The sequence below is a fragment of the Cottoperca gobio genome, unplaced genomic scaffold (assembly GCF_900634415.1).
Source record: "Cottoperca gobio unplaced genomic scaffold, fCotGob3.1 fCotGob3_451arrow_ctg1, whole genome shotgun sequence".
NCBI classification, from domain to species: domain Eukaryota; kingdom Metazoa; phylum Chordata; class Actinopteri; order Perciformes; family Bovichtidae; genus Cottoperca; species Cottoperca gobio.
Genome location: NW_021167018.1, coordinates 15,896 through 30,275, shown reverse-complemented (window position 1 = coordinate 30,275; position 14,380 = coordinate 15,896). Strand labels below are relative to the sequence as shown.

The window sequence follows — 14,380 nt, the reverse complement described above, 5'->3', positions numbered from 1 at the left end:
TCTGTCCCCTACCAGAGACATAGACACTGTGCTGGTGTCCCTCTGTCCCCTACCAGAGACATAGACACTGAGCTAGTGTCCCTCTGTCCCCTACCAGAGACATAGACACTGAGCTAGTGTCCCTCTGTCCCCGACCTGAGACATAGACACTGTGCTGGTGTCCCTCTGTCCCCTACCAGAGACATAGACACTGGGCTAGTGTCCCTCTGTCCCCTACCAGAGACATAGACACTGAGCTAGTGTCCCTCTGTCCCCTACCAGAGACATAGACACTGAGCTAGTGTCCCTCTGTCCCCTACCAGAGACATAGACACTGAGCTAGTGTCCCTCTGTCCCCTACCAGAGACATAGACACTGTGCTAGTGTCCCTCTGTCCCCTACCAGAGACATATACACTGAGCTAGTGTCCCTCTGTCCCCTACCAGAGACATAGACACTGAGCTAGTGTCCCTCTGTCCCCTACCAGAGACATAGACACTGAGCTAGTGTCCCTCTGTCCCCTACCAGAGACATAGACACTGAGCTAGTGTCCCTCTGTCCCCTACCAGAGACATAGACACTGAGCTAGTGTCCCTCTGTCCCCTACCAGAGACATATACACTGAGCTAGTGTCCCTCTGTCCCCTACCAGAGACATAGACACTGTGCTGGTGTCCCTCTGTCCCCTACCAGAGACATAGACACTGAGCTAGTGTCCCTCTGTCCCCTACCAGAGACATAGACACTGAGCTAGTGTCCCTCTGTCCCCGACCTGAGACATAGACACTGTGCTGGTGTCCCTCTGTCCCCTACCAGAGACATAGACACTGAGCTAGTGTCCCTCTGTCCCCGACCTGAGACATAGACACTATGCTAGTGTCCCTCTGTCCCCGACCTGAGACATATACACTGAGCTAGTGTCCCTCTGTCCCCTACCAGAGACATAGACACTGGGCTAGTGTCCCTCTGTCCCCGACCTGAGACATAGACACTGAGCTAGTGTCCCTCTGTCCCCTACCAGAGACATAGACACTGAGCTAGTGTCCCTCTGTCCCCTACCAGAGACATAGACACTGAGCTAGTGTCCCTCTGTCCCCTACCAGAGACATAGTAGTGATGTGTAAGACAGATTGTGGACGTAAAGACCAGCGATCACCACCAGGATCTTCATCAGGAGGTGAGAAACATGATATTGATTTCACAGCTGCTGGTTGAGCATGTTTGAGCTGCTATCAAACTATAATGAGAGACCTTCCTGACCGAGCACTGCACTCGTACTGATAGAAACAAGACGACATGTTGTAGACGCCTCGCCAACAGGTGAGGAGAAATAGGGTGATTGTAGAGATTACATCTGCTCACCTCTCCCCAGGCCTCCATGCTGAGACACCTCATGTTACACAAATTCCTGTCTGTGAAAACTGAATTCTGATTCTGATTCAAAACCACAACATTATATTACAAGTTAATTAATCTTGTTTTTTGTCTGTAACTGTGCTGCTGCCTATCTTGGCCAGGACTCTCTGGTAAAATAAAGGTTAATAAATAAATAACAACAATTCTTCTTTGTATCAAACTGCAAACAACTGGAGAAACTGAAGTTCTACCATGGTAGGGGTGAGCGACATGGCCAAAGTCTTCTGTCGGTAACAGTTTATTGCACGACACAGTAATTGTTCTGTGACGTTCATTATGAAATGGTTTAAAATAACCAGACCGGACTTCATCACATTTGACATTTTCCTTCTTATATTTGGAGCTTCCATACAAACAAACACTTGAGTTAAAAACAAAAGACTCTACTATAATAATTTCACGTGTTAAAGGTTTGCAAGTGTAACCGTGTAAATAAATACCAGCCTGACTTACAAATATTACAAAAAATGTGTTTGTACTTTATTACTTTGTGTCATTACTACTGACTGAATATTGGTTATATAATAGCTATTTATGATAGTTATTTATGGCCTTTTTATTAATAAATATTATAATATCTACAAATGCACAGCTTGTGTACGCCTGGGGTTACTCTTAGAACAACCTGTGTCATAAGTTAAGTTGTTGTGCCTTTTATCTGAAGTTTGGTGGTGAACTTGATAACACTTGGTTCTATGTTTCTATTGTGTATTTCAGCTCTGGACTACCAGCTGTACCATCTTCAGACATCTTTTTCAACAACAAACTTCAGACGGAGTGTGTTTTCTTCACATTCAGTATATTCAGACCACTATTACTCAGTGCCAGAAGCTCTTGGAGTGATTCTTCACTGTTTAGCAAGAACAATAAGAGAGTTATCTTTTGAATGAGACCAAAATCATGCAGCTGGTGCAAATGGTTGAAGAGCAGCTTTCAATTTACTTTGGGTGTCGTTTGTAGGTATTTCCCAGTAAAGTCCCCCACCCCTTAAATGATTCTGTTTACTTATACAATAAGTGTTTCTTTCTTTCTCTCTGTAAGTGTTCATGCTGTTGTTCTCTGTAATCCTCTCCTGGACAGGAGCATGTGAGAGGAGCAGGGAGCGGGGGAGAAGATCAGGCACCTCAATGACACCTTTCCTCTTCTTGTTCTTTAGCATTTCAACACAGGACCTGGTTGATGAAATTGCTTCCAGGATGGTGGAAGGTGCTGGTTTGCTGGACTGCAGAAGAAGCAATGACCATCTCAGTGAAGCATGTGGAGAGAACTGTTTCAAGATGTCTGCATCATGGATCATCCTCAGTTGGACAGTGAATAGCTTCTCAAGTAAACAACAGACACAATGTTGACTGTATGTGTCACTGTCCAGCAAGAGCAAGTTCAGACAGTGAGCATGGTAGTGCACATATAAAGCTTACCCTAACCCTACAACAGCACCAAGGAAGGAACTTCATCACTCAGCACTCAATCACTAATCAGTTCTCAAGACGTGCGGCCACAACATGGTAGCTGCTGAGTAGTGATCCATGAAATCGGAGAAATAGTTTATGTTATTAGCTAATGCTGATTCTTTCATCTGGCCTAAAGAGAGCATGTTGCAGCCACAAAGAGCGCAGGGTGCGCCTGTCCCTGAATATCTAATTGTACCTTGAACAGTCACAGAGCAGAGAGATATAATAATCCATCTTTAGGAGATTAAAAGATAAAAGATTCATATTTGTATTAATATTTAATGCCACAAAGGTTCACAAGACATTAAATATAATAATGTTAATTGTATTTGTGTGTTTATTTATTTAGGTATTTAGATGTTTAAATATTTGTATATTTATTTACTTATGCATTTATTAAAAAATGACTTATGTACATATTTTTATTGATATGTACTTTCATTTATTCACAGTGTTTAAATAAATAATTCTGTTATGTAATGCCTCATGTTACAGTAAATAAATCAATCACAAATTAAATGAGACATTAAATATATACAGTGTTATATGTATTTGTGTAATTATAATATTTATACATCTTTATATTTATTTACTTATTCATTTATTCACACATTTATTTATGTATTTTTTTATTCATATATACTTTCATTTATCTGAGTTTACTTCAAACGAGTTAAGTAATGTCAGGACAGAGGGCACAAGGATGAAGATAGAGAAGCCACTTAAGGAAAGTGTTGTTAACCACTGCTCGAGACTATAAAGGTGCTCTGACGTGTACAGCTGTTCCAGGTCTCCTCCTCGCGCAGAGCAGTCACAGCGGCGCGAGGCTCATCGGCAGCGAACCTTCCGTCTGACTCCATGAACTCTGGATGAATGTATAATTATAAAATAGGACTTTTTAACTTTATTATTGATGCTTGCTGCGCTGTAAAGTGTTAGACTATCTGGAGAGCAGCAGACGAAGCTTTGTTCTTTTGTTTTGTTTGTATGTGTTATTTTCTACAGTCGATAACTGCGAGTTAAAGAGCGTCTGCAACCACACAGGTAGGAACATTTCTCATGTTTCATATTCATTTACATAAGAAACCAAACACAGCGGGTGAGCGTCTCTTCTCCCCACAGTATGTAGAGAAACCATAGTTTACAGTCACATAACTACTAAATGGATCTTTTCAATATTATTTCCACTGTTATTATTTTCAGCATTCCTTTGTTGAACCTGTCAAACTGTCAACAAAACTGAAAGAGCGAAAATACCTAAAGTAAAACTAGTCACGCTCCTATAACAAGTCTGCGCTGTATGTTCATGTAACGTTACAGGAGAAATAGTTATTCATTTATTTATGGCGGGTTTTAAGAGTGAGTTCAGAAAATATAGCCGACGTTACTCTCTCACGTTAAAAACAGAACACAAAGATTTGGAATTGGCATCTTCTTATTTTCCTAACATGCAATAGATCAGGGGTCGGGAACCTATGGCTCTTTCGATGACGAGATATGGCTCGCAGACCATTTTGAGCTGTAATAAATAATTATACTTAAACTTTACAATTATACTGTGTCATTTTAAAGTACAACATTTAGCAGCGGATTTTGTTTGTTTTCCTCCTCCACTATGTCTCTGACTGTAACTGTGTGTGTGTGTGTGTGTGTGTGTGTGTGTGTGTGTGTGTGTGTGTGTGTGTGTGTGTGTGTGTGTGTGTGTGTGTGTGTGTGTGTGTGTGTGTTGTAGTTCCCCCTTTCTTGTAAGTTGTATTTGGTGTCAGTCTGTTTGTTGTTTTCCACAAACAAACAAACCTTAAATACAAATTTAGAAATAGTAAATATAAAAGCCAAGTAAAATATGTCAAATTAAATATAAAAGTAAACTATAAAAAGCAGTAAGAATTATATACATGCATTAAGAAAAACAAGAAAAGATGCATTCAATGCACGGGGCTTGAATTGCTTGTTCTGTGCAAGACCTCCTTGTACCACCTCAGGAACATTGCAGAGCTCCGCCCCACACTCTCCCTGTCAGATGCTGAACAACTCGTCCACGCCTTTGTCTCCTCAAGGTTGGACTACTGTAACGCTCTCCTCATCGGGATTCCAAGCGGGAGCCTTCAAAAGCTCCAATATATCCAGAACAGCGCCGCTCGGATCCTGATGAGGGTGCGAAAATATAACCACATCCCACCCATCCTCCACTCCCCCCACTGGCTTCCTGTCGCATTCAGGATCGAATACAACATCTCCCTCCTCACCCATCAGTGCATACATGGAAATGCTCCTCCGTACCTCAAGGAACTCCTCCCTCAACAAACCTCCACACGCAACCTCCGCTCCTCTAAAGAAACTTTGCTCCACCCCCCAGGACCAAGCTCCGCACCATGGGCGATCGGGCCTTCTGCTCAGGCCACCGACTCCTTCAAGAAGAGCCTAAAAACCTTTCTCTTCACAAAAGCCTTTCTGTGAAATCTTATGTCTGTTGTTGTTGTTGGTGTCCTGCATTTTAGCGCCTTGAGATTGCTTTTAGCTTTGAAAGGCGCTTTATAAATACAATTTATTATTATTATTATTATTATTATTATTATTATCTAAAGTGTCATAATGTTCAGACTTTGATCTTTATTTATTTGATCTGTTTGCTGTGGTTCTGTGTTAAGTTGTTCATTTAAAGCAGGGGTGTCAAACTCAAATACAGACTGGGCCAAAATGTTAAACTGAACAAAGCCGTGGGCCAAGGTTGAACAAATGAACCTTTTAATAGGGACCCAAACAAGTTTTGCATTGAATATTGAACAAGCAAGGCTTATATAACTTTATAGTGACATGCAAGATCGACTTTCAAATAATAATAATAATAATAATAATAATTAAAAAACATCAATGGTATATTAAATCAAATTTAAATAAAAAATGGAATGCCTCTTTTCTATTTGCAGCCTTCTGAGGTAAATATCAACATTAACTTTTTCCACAGGCTAATACATTTGTAAACAAAATAACAATGAATAAATCAACCATTCAGGCCTTTTTACTGCTCAGTTTGCGACACACTGATCTAATCTGATGTGCCCAAGCCAGATACCTGGCATCTTTTCTTGGATACTAGTTCATTAATGTCGGGGTTCAGGCTTTGAGCTGAGGCAACCTTCATTATCGAACGAAGGTGTTCATCAGTCAGACGTATCCTGTGACACGTTTTCGTCATCTTCATTGAGGAGAAAAGTTGCTCACATAGATAAGTGCTGCCGAACATGGAGAGCAATTGAGCAGCTTGGGTGCGGAGCTGAGGCATTGTGTCAGGGATGAATTGTGGAAACTGTGCGGCGCCAACAGCATCATACTTTGACTTCAGCGTGTCATCACACTGGAGTTCAATCAGCTCCATTTGGAGGTTAGTTGGTGCTTTTTCCACATCAACTGCGAAGGGATTACTAAGCAGTTCAAATCTACATTTCTGACCATCAAAGTCGCCAAATCGCCGGATAAACTCAGCGCCGAGTACACTGAGTTGTTGAGCAAACTGTGCGCACACGGCGGTAGAGATCTGCGTTGTTATGGTTTGGCAGCAGGGGAAATGGCCAAGGTTTCCTTGCAGCAGCTGATTCTCCCACAGGCAGAGTTTAGTTTTAAAAGCTCTCACTGACGAGTACATATCTGTGATGATGCGGCCCCGCCCCTGTAGCTGCAGGTTCAGCGCATCAAGATGGCTTGAGATGTCACACAGAAAGGCCAGCTCACACAGAAACCTTTGCTCCCAGAGCTCTGCTGTGTCCTTCCCTTTGCTTTGCAGAAACTGACATATTTCTTCACGCAGCTCGAAAAATCTGTTCAGTACTTTTCCGCGGCTGAACCATCTCACCTCTGTGTGATACGGCACGTCTGTGTGTTCCGAACCAAACTCGTCCAGAAAAGACTTAAACTGGCGGTGATTCAGACCTTTGGCTCTTATAAAGTGAACAACTTGTGTTACTGTGGTCATAACATGTTCCATCTTTAGGGCTTTAGCACACAGTGACTCTTGATGTATGATGCAGTGATAAACAGATAGCTCACCTGCACAGTTCTCTTCCCGCATCTTTTCACGAATCGTGCCCACCAGTCCATTCTTTGTACCACTCATCGCTGGCGCACCATCAGTGGTTAATCCCACGAGTTTATCCCACGGCAGGTTTATTTCACTTACACATTTGCAAACCTCCTCAAAGATGTCCTTCCCTGTGGTTGTGCCATGCATGGATTTAAATCCCAAAAGCTCCTCCGTAACACACAGATTTGAGTCGACACCGCGGATGAAGACTGACAGCTGCGCAGTATCAGACGCGTCAGTGCTCTCGTCCACAGCAAGGGAAAGAGAAACTAAATCTTTTCCCTCTTCCATCAGCTGGTCATGCAGATTGGTGGCAAGATCACATGTGCGCTCAGCTATTGTGTTCCTGCTCAGGCTTACGTTTGAAAAGGCCTGCTTTTTCTCTGGGCACACTTGGTCACAAACTTTCAGCATGCACTTTTTAACAAACTCTCCCTCATTAAAGGGTCGGGCTGATCTTCTGCCACGATAGAACTTGCCTTTACAGCAGCCTCATTTTGTGCTGTGACTTTTTTGAACATATTCTGTTGTGAAACCAAACCTCTTTTCATCTCCTCTACTTTCTGGCTCCTTTGAGTCGTGTCCAGGTCCTTGTACTTGTCCTGGTGTTTCGTTTCATAGTGTCGCCTAATGTTGTACTCCTTAGTTACCGACACGTTGGCTCCACAAACGAGACAAACAGGTCTGTCTTTTACATATATAAACAGATATTCTGTCTCCCACCTGTCCAGAAAAGTTCTGTTTTCTGCCTTCCTTTTCGCCATTGTTGGTAGGGGTAACACAGTGACACTGACAGTTGTAGAATGAGGCCGCAGCACGTCTGGGAGAGAGGCACGGGGAGGCGGGGGGAGCCGGCCGGCTTTCAGCAGAAGCGTTGCGCAAGAACACGGATCGCTACTGACACAGAGGAGAGAGCATGGCTGGCGCGCCAAAACAACAGCAGAGCATTATGGGATTTGTAGTATTAGCGGTGAATGCGCTGTATAATACCGGCGGGCCAGCTCTAATGTTAATTTGATATTGCCTCAAGGGCAATGAAATAAATGCATAAAAATAAGGCTTTCATTAAAACACTGAATGAAAAATAGCTTACAACACACAAACCACTTATAATTGTTAAATTAGGCTCAAATAGAAGGCTCCGAGTGATACTAAATGAAGAGCCATTTGGGAGCCGTAAGAGCTCTTCTAAAGGAGCCGAGCCAGAAGAGCCGAGTCTTTGAAAAGAGCCGGACCTCCATCACTAGTATGAAGGTCTGACTCGTTACCATGGGAATAAAAGCATGCATGTCACGCTCACACAACGTGTCCAGTGTGAAAAGGGCAGTGGAGAGGAAATTACATTCAATGCGATTATTCATATTGCACAGGGGCTGGATTGCGTGCGAGCTAAATGCTAACCTCAGCATGCTAACGTGTTCAACATGCTAATGTGTAGCTCCTAATACATCCACATGTTTACCGTGTTTACCAGTTCAGTTAGCCATGTTAGCATGCCAACATTAGCTAGTTAACACTTAACACAAACACTGCTGAGGCTGAAGGGAATGTCAATACTTTTGAAGGTATTTGGTCATGAACCTCAAAATAAGTACCTGAAGATGGCGCTAGATTAAACATTAGGGTCACCAAAGATATTCAAATGTATCCTGAGGGAAACATGGATATCTATACCAATGTGTCTTTAAATGTACCATAAATGTCAACCTCCTGGTGTCCCGAAGGAAAAGACAGGATCACTAAAGTGTGAAAGATTCATCCTCCGGGGACAATGAGTTTCAGGTCGATGCATCAAGTCGTCGTTGAGATATTTCCGTGCAGCATTGCCCTCCCTGGAGCCAGAAGACCAACATGCTTCAAAATACCAAACATTTGCTGATAACAGCAACATATTCATTATTCTGTTTTTAACCTTTGGATTGTTTGACTAAATATAATTAGAAATTTAAGTTTGTGACTTTATAATGATTTTAAAGATTAAATGAATGTAAAAAGTAATTAATGAGTTTTAAGTAGGTTAGTTAAAGCTCTAGTTATATTTAAACACCTCAAACTCTTTTTATGTAATAACACATTTCTTCTCTTTTGTCTCCATTACACTTTCAGGTGTGTGTGAGAGAAGAAATACGGCCATGTACCGTTCAGCTTCATGGCCTTCTTCTTCCTCTGAGACTCGGCTTCATCACCAGCTCCCCAGAGGCCACACGTACCTAGATACCCTGAGACATGTCAGCTTTGGAACAGTAGTGATGTGTAAGAGACGAGACGCTGGACAGATTGTGGACGTAAAGACCAGCGATCACCACCAGGATCTTCATCAGGAGGTGAGGAACATGATGTTGATTTCACAGCTGCTGGTTGAGCATGTTTGAGCTGCTATCAAACTATAATGAGAGACCTTCCTGACGGAGCACTGCACTCGTACTGATAGAAACAAGACGACATGTTGTAGACGCCTCGCCAACAGGTGAGGAGAAATAGAGTGACAACAAAGCGCTACAAAGTGCCTTACATGAAGCGTCATGTTGAGGAAGGTTAGTCTTGCCTGGACTTGACGACTGTTGTATTTTCCACTTGTTTCCTAAACTAGCTGTGTCTGGAGCAGGACAACGTGACGGAGGCTGATGAGAGGAGGGAGTGCATGGAGCTGTTGAAGGAGACTGGTCGCGTGGGATGAGAGGGAGCGGATCACTCCCGCTGATGTCCTCAACCATCCTTTCATTACCAAGAGCTACATACACAGCACCTCCCGCCTCAGCTCCTGGTGAGAGGCTTTGGATCTGCTGTGCATATATCAGACATTAGTAGACATTACAACAAACATTAAGAGCATCAAGGCAAAGAGCAAGAGAAACTCTTTATAAAATGATATTTAGATATAATTTAAAACAGTCAATGAAGCTCCAATAGAATAAGACAGGTTTAAAGAGTGAAAGTTAGAGTGCAGTGTGAGAAATGAATAACTATATGATTTAATAGAAGGCAGCGGTTGCAGAGTGTCAGTTTTCTGGGAGTGTGTGTGTGTGTGTGTGTGTGTGTGTGTGTGTGTGTGTGTGTGTGTGTGTGTGTGTGTGTGTGTGTCCAACAATCACCATCTGGTGTGTTGAATAAACTCTTAATTGACAGAGTTAGATGTGATGTGCTGTTATTCCCTGTCGTCTCTCTCTCTGCTCGCTAAGCAGAAGGCCGATATATTCCTCCGATCATCGACCCCAGCAGGCTGTCTAAAGTGCAGGCTGCTGGTTGTCTGGGTTTCTATTCAACAGCACAGGTGAAGCTCTGCCATCAGGTGTCATCATGCTCCGGCCTGCAGCCCCCATCAACACAATCCAGCTGGAAGAGTCACCTGACAGGAGGTCACGTTGTTTCATAGAAAAAGGATGTTTGCAGGTTTTTGAAGAGTTCACTAACTCAGCGTGTGTTTAGTCCTCAGCCTGCTGCAGCTCTGGACGCCACCAGCATCCACATGGACAACACGGAGCTCCCTCCCAACACCTCTGGTGATAATAAAGAACATCTTGATCTATCAATCTAGAACATGTGTCTAGATTATTGAGATGAGTTATTCAATGTTCTTTGATTTACAGATGACGAAGAAGAAGAAGAAGAAGAAGAAGAAGAAGAAGAAGTTCCTATTATTATTATAATAACAATATTAATAATAATAATAATTATTATTAATATTCTTCTACAAGAATTCCTGTAGACGCTTCTTCTCCTGGATGACGAGGATCTTCTGCTGCTACATGGACGACGTGCAGGAGTGAAGATTTCTATTGTTTGTCGCTAAAGAACCTGAGAACTTGCTCACAGGTGTTCTGCTAGAAAACATTCATAGTGCAGAAGATTCAAACCATTCAAGCAGAGCTCTGCTCTTATGTTTGTGTTTTGTGTTTCATGTTATTGTTAGTATTGAACGTGAACGTGAATGAACTTTTGTCTCAGCAACTCTTGTGAGATCTGACAACACAGAGCGTTAATGTTTGTCAGACTGTGTCCAAACATCTTCTAAGGTAAAAAGTCTTTGTGATGCTCAACATGTTAGTTCCCTGTGTGACTCTCTAACGTTAGCTCAACATAAATACATTAGAGCAGGCCTACTGAGGAGACAGGTGGTGTTTACCATTTGAACAGCATCGCTGCTGCTCGTGATCGTCTTTAGTTATAGAACATGTTACAGCTTCACTGTGTTGCTGCAGTGCTCAGTGGAGCATACATCTCTCTTTCAAACGTGTGAAGATTACAAGCAGTCAGTTTCACTCTTATGTGCATTTTATAAATACATTTAGCTTTGTAAGCTAGTAGCAGCTAAAGTTTGTAGCCGTCCCTCAATGTTGTTGTTTATCCTTCTGGCTCGCTAGTTATTTACATTCATGTGACAAAGTTTGTTCTCAGCTGTTATATTGATCTCTGTCTTCTTTCCCTTCAATAATGTCAACAAGTCCTTTAAACGTGTGTCTTGTAAAATGAAACGCTATTTGTTCTCATGCTTATGACTCACATGCCATCATTTAACTTTAAGATATGAAGACATGTTAGACTCTGCTACAATACATTATAACTATGAGAGTCTTTATGCTAAGCTAAGCGGGCTAAATATTTAGCATACAGACGATCTATCTTCTTATTTTACTCTCAGCAACAAAGTGAAGAAACATATTCCCCAAAGTGTCAAACTCTTCCTTTAAACAACAAACTGCACACATCAGGTTGTGTTTAGATGTGTCCTGTTGCTTAGTAACATCATCACTCTTTGTCTTCTACAAGCTTTTCTCAGCACGTCATCAGTGGCGTAGCCAGGCCTATTTTAGCTAAGGTCTGTTCACTATGGAAAACAATTGTAAGCAGGAAAGGGTGAATAGCTGTTCTAACTATCATAATCTGCCAATGTTCATTGAACAGATGGATATAAGAAGAGTCCTAAGGAAAGGTGCAGCTCTGCCACAGGGAAGCAGCAGCAAAGAACAAGTGATGGTGGAGCCAACAGTGTGATGGAGGTTAGTTCACGTTGAGGAGTAAATGAGCAATTTTTGAAGGCGAGATGATTACAAAACTATGAGCATAGAGAGAAATGTAAATATTGAGCAACACTGTCCCAAGTTCATTGAAATAATACTTTACAATAAAACACCAATAACAGAAATGTCAATAAAAGGGAAAACAAAAAAATAGAAAAGCACTTTTTAAAGTGTATCCGTTTTCAAAAGGTATTAGCGTTTTTATTATTGTATTTTCCTCAGTGTTTCCATTGTTCTGTATGTATGTGTAATGAATAGGAGGGAATGGTTTACATTTGTCTTTAATATATTGATCTATTTCTCATGTCATTTCTAGCTTTTTTTTATCTACTTGTATTTTGAGGTTGGATGAAGGAAAGGGGTAAAAATGTGACTGGTTTAATAAAGTATTTTAAAAATATATTGCAGCGTTTCATTTTGCATGTTAATTAAAGATGAATACATTTAATAGAAATAAACGAACCAATCCATTCATGAAATAGCTGGACCAGCAGAATGAATCTCCTAGAGACCACCTTTCCCGTCAAAAACTACAATCCCAGAATGCCTTGCAGCTTTGGCAGCATGTCTTGTCGACGTGGGAAAGGGAGGCACTCGGACACTAACAAACGTCCACGGGTTTGATGCTGTGCTACGTTACAGCTAACTGTGACATGACAGGTGGATTTGATAGATAACTCCATGACATTTCAAACATGTGTCTTAAACCTGATGAGAATCTGCTGAAGAACTTGTTTAAATGATGGGTCCCTGAAGAGGATAACGAGTATTTCGTACTGCAAAGGAGACGGGGTTACGGAGAAGGCGGTTTGACAGGTAACGTTAGCGGTTACGTTATCACCTCCTCGCATGTGTGGGACAGCCGCTGCAGCTTTGCCAACACAATAAACTACGTGTGTTAAACCCAACACGTTATTAACGGGTTAACCCGCCATACGTTTGCATAGCTAACGTGCTGACGCCTTTAATAGGGCGCGTGCGTGTTACTTTGTGTTGTTGTGCACCAGGGCAGATCAGTCAGTTTGTGAATATGTTCCCCACTTTCTCCCTGAGGCTAGACACAGAAGAGAAACCCCTTGAATGTATAATATCACTGCAATGTCCAGGACTGCTGCTCCCCAGACAATACATGTGTCAGCGTCTTGGTGAATCATTGACGCTTAGTTGAATTGTCACACTAAAGCCTGAGGTTATATCATACCTTTGGTAAAATGAGATGTAGCCTAAGATATTTTAGCATTGAGACAGAGAGAAAAGCCGGTCAATGGTTTTTACAGGCTGCAACTAATTGTTGTCATTATTGATTATTCTGTCAATCATTATCAACAGTTTAAATCCCAAAGTTATTGAAGTTACAATAATATAATGCCAAAAAGGCCGTGAAATGCTCACCTTTGAGAAGCCAAGACGAGTGAATGTTTTGCATTTTCACTTGTTAAATTGCTTCGTTAGTTAGAAAAGTGGTTGTTTATTAATATCCTGATGACTTGATTGATTAATCTACTTATCATTTCTTCCCTCCTACAGTTTGTACAGCAGCTGTCCCTGTTTACTTGATATGGAAATGTGAATAAATAAAATGACTTGGATTTTTACAAACTATTGTCACTTACAAATATAAAAGTGGTGCCTCTAATACCACCAATGATTGTAACCTACAGTTTCTAACCACATGCCACAGTGCGACAGCCGAGAGGTCATCACTAGACAATGAATGATAATGAGTGGTGTTGTAGTTGAAGACAAGAAAAGGAGCTCCCTACCAGCTACTGGAGAGGCAGAGTGCCCTGCCAGGGCTGGCTCTACCTCAGCACACACGTCATGTGCTTCTATTCATACCTGCTGGGATCTGAGGGGAAGACATTTCTGAACATGAGCTGCCATTTGTTTCTCTCATTGTGATTGATAGTAGCTCCTAATGGCAACAATAGTTTCATGGTCTGAGTGGAACATTCAGAAATATTATTTGCATTATAAAATAGCTCCAGGTAATTACAGGTTCCATAACTGAAGAAGCCATTATAGCAGAGCTGGTGGAGGCAGATATAAAGGGCAGTGTGGACAACAGATAAAACTGAATTTAATGACACTCAGTGACATTTTAAGTGTTCACAATCATTCTGTGAACATTTCCAGATGTTGGCATCAGCAGTTCTTTATAGTGGCACGACGCAGTATGTTGTTACTACAATGTATTGAGTGTATTTCAATACATTAAACATTTTAGTTTGACTTGTACAAGAATAGTTGACCCACTGATTAAAGATGCTTGTCTCTGCTGCTGTGAGCCTTAATCTCTCATTTTCTCTTCATTCATTGTGAAACTGATCATCTCCTGGGATGAGATCTGGAAGCTGGAGAAAACCTCCAACGTTATCCTGACTGAGAGCATCCATGTCATGGCTCACGGGGAGGATCACTACTTCTCCATGCTGCTGC

General features: G+C 41.7%; 1 long non-coding RNA gene across 1 annotated transcript; it reads left to right on the top strand.

The window, feature by feature from the left end:
* Positions 1–3,449: 3,449 nt before the first annotated feature.
* Positions 3,450–12,341, top strand: LOC115006061 (uncharacterized). Its single transcript, XR_003832015.1, has 5 exons — positions 3,450–3,889; positions 9,030–9,247; positions 9,514–9,687; positions 10,350–10,423; positions 10,511–12,341. It is a non-coding gene; the product is annotated as an uncharacterized LOC115006061 (long non-coding RNA).
* The last annotated feature ends 2,039 nt before the right edge of the window (positions 12,342–14,380 follow it).